Below are 3471 nucleotides of genomic sequence, written 5' to 3' on the forward strand. Positions count from 1 at the left end.
ACCTTAGGGTAGGTCATTTTGTATACATAATTAAAAATGAATTTATTTATATGAATTGGTCTATTCTAAGACTAGTCCTGGACCTTGTTCGACTAGTCTAGCACTGGTTCGACCAGTCCAAGAAATTCCACGACCAGTCCTAAGTTTTTGAAGATTTTTAAAATTTTTTGGTTACTTTATGACCAGTCCTGGAGACTGTTCGACCGGTCGTAGGGAGGTCACGACTCGACCTTCGACCAGTCCTAGAACTAAGACTCAAACTCCAGTAACCAAGCCTAGTTGTCTACGACCAGTCCTGGGTTTGCTACGACCAGTAGTAGGTGGTCTAAGACCAGTCGTAAAAATCCTAAGACTAGTTGTAGAACTGTTTTCAAAGATCGTGCTTAAAAATTCAAAATGCCGTTGAAGCTACGACCAGTCGATGGGTTCCTAAGACCAGTCATAGATGTGATCTTTTCATCTATAAATTGAACACGAATTTCAGAGTTTTTTCATTGATTAATTTCAAGAAAATTCAAGCCTCCACTCTGAGATAAGTTGTTCATTTTAAGCTATGTTGTGCATATTTAATATACTTTTTGTTAGCTTCTCTTATTTGATTTTATTCCTATATTCTAATCTTATTTGAAAAGAGGAATTGCTGTATTCCTTCTTCTTGGAATCAAAATCAAATAGAGCTAAGCCCATTTGATTTAATTTAAAATCAATTAGAACTTAGAACCATTGTAAAGTGAGTATTGGACATTGAACGTTGATTCGAACATCTTCTCCGATTGGTTCTACTGGGCTACTACAAAAAGGAGAAATCCAGGTATTTTACTTTTATGTAATTTACATTCTTTTAGTTTCTTTTGAGATTGAGCCAAAAAAATCTCATTGTGTTGGTTATCTGAGGAGAGCCAAAAAACTTAGAAAGTGTGGGTTTTTGGATTATGTAAGACTAAGTTAAAAAGACACAATTGTGAAGGTTTTAGATGAACCTGTGAAACCTATTTTGTTAGTGAACGCTAATATCCCCTGTGTGAGGATATTAGGAGTGGATTAACATTCTGTATGGCTGTTGTTGAACAGTTGGTGTACACACAGGCGATCCACTATAATTCTTTGTCTTGTGGTTTGAATGCTTGCTTAATATCTTTTATCATTCAGTTTTGTGGAATGTATGTGTGGATGTGAATGTTGTAAAATTTACATTTCAAGCACAGTGGGAATGTTATAATAATTTAGATTTAAATTTCTACAATTTATTTTAATTCCTTACTATTTATTTATTCCTCTCTGGTTTGATTTTTTGATACAAAGGACATTCTAAAAATAAGGTTGTCCTACCATAAACCCTTGGTTTTTATGGTGTAAGGTTGTCCTTAGAACTGAATTTGTATCAACCTCTCAATTCTTGTTTATTGAGGTTGCTTTTATTTAAGCATTATGAGTTGATTTATTTTATTTGGTTATCATATTCGTTTATTCCGTTGTTAAAGTTTTATTTTGGCATCGTCTTATTCACCCCCCCCCCCCCCCCTCTAGGACGTATAGCTAGGCCATTATAATATTGTAATTCTGCCAGATAGTGTATACAAGAGTTCCATTTGGTGGGCCTTCGTGTTTGCTGAACGCAGACCCACACCAGGCTCGTCGTATCCTAGAAGCGATTTGCCTGTAACCTATTAGCATACTCAATCCATTTGAGCAGGGGCAAATAACGCTTTAAGGATAACGTTTTCAGATGTGCTTCAGCCTGTCCTGATTTCAGATTATTTTGTAATTTTTCAATTTCCACATTATACAGAAGTATATTAATCTGTCTAATTTACAACATCGAGAACTTATATTTTAGGAATGGAAATCCTAATCAGTAGCTAGTATGGCTCTTCTTCTTCATTTCTTATAGTGGCAAGAGAAAAACCTAGCTACATCCTTCGTTTGTTATACCCACTAACCCAACCTCGTCTAAGCTTTGCTGAGGCATAGCTGCAAGCTTCCTTACGACCATCCAGAGCATCCAATAGATGCGGAGTGAAGAAAATTCCATTGAGTGGTGATCCGTCATTGATGGCTACATCATCTTCCTCAGCAAGCTACCACCACTGAAGATTTTCATATAACAACCAATTCTAGATCTGACTTGTCCATTGAGTAGGCCTTTAATCACCATTTAGCATCCAAAATATATTTGAGATTTGACCCTAGGGAGAGAATCAGAAGGATGATTTAAAGGCAGTGTTGGCATTGTGTTGAATCGAGTGTCACATACGTTGTTTGGCTATCTGAATTGGCTCAATTCAAAACTCGAACCAATTCAAGCTCAATCCGAGTCTTCGTTGGATGTGGGGCTCGAGAGAGAAAGAAGGAAAATAAGAAGATCATTCATCAGCTGAGGTTTTATTGTCAAGTTCTCCAGTTGCGTCAACTTACTGTCGAGTCAAGGCAACTCAGGGGGAGTTCTAGTCAAGTCCGAAGTTGTGGGAACACTTCCAAAGGGAGAAGGGAAGCAAAGAAGAAAGAAGAAATTGAAGAAGAAGCTCTTTTCTGCACACGGGGCTATTATCGGGTCAGGTTCAGCTGTTGTTGTGTCTCGACTCATCGAGTTGAGCAATGCTGGAAATCTGGTTCTTGTCTTATCCCTACTAGTTGTCCAGAAAGAAAGAGAAGGAAAAGGTAGAGGGAGAGATGGTTGTCAGGTTTTGATCAGGTTATTATTGACTCGAGGTAGCCGTGCGGCTCTTGCTACTCATTGAGTTGCTGACTCTTTAGTGAGTTAATGCTGGACAGTCCAGATCTTACTGAAGTTCACCAGCAGGAAGAAAAGAAAAGAAGAAAGAAGAGGAAAAAGAAAGAGAGAGAAAAATGAGATAGAGAGAGTGTTGTGGTGTTGTTGATTCACTACTAGGTAGCTTGGGTGATTCTCACCGAGTTGAGTTAAATCAATGACTAGGTCAGTCGATTCTTTAAAGCCTTGTATTAAAATTTTAATTATAGTTTATTTTAATTTTATTAACTCTAATTTTTAATTTCATCATAGGGAATTTGATTTCTCCAACCCTACACCCAGATCCACCCTAATCAAGCCAAGTGGGAACTGAGTCAAGCCTAGTTGAATTAGGTAAAACTGAGTTAGCTCGTCTAATCTTGGCTGAGTTCCCCCTTTTATCAAAATTTAATTCTGGTCATTTTGAGTTGTCATATTCTAAACCCCATTTAGTTGATCTAGTTATCTATTCTGAAATGCACGAATCTAATGTAGGGTAGGGTTCTCAAATCATCTCTTAAATCCATCTCGATTTGGATTCAAGTTGAAATCGAGTCAATCGATTTTATGTGAGGATTACCCTTCAAGCTTTCCAATATTATGATAGTTTGTTTAGTTCTTTTATTGTTATTATATGCTTAATGTAGTATTCAATGGAATGAATGATAAATGTTAGTTTCTATTTGAATAATTCTTCAGATAAGATTTATGTGTAGATTTAA

Source organism: Magnolia sinica, chromosome 18 (genome assembly GCF_029962835.1).
Source record: "Magnolia sinica isolate HGM2019 chromosome 18, MsV1, whole genome shotgun sequence".
Taxonomy (NCBI): Eukaryota; Viridiplantae; Streptophyta; class Magnoliopsida; order Magnoliales; family Magnoliaceae; genus Magnolia; species Magnolia sinica.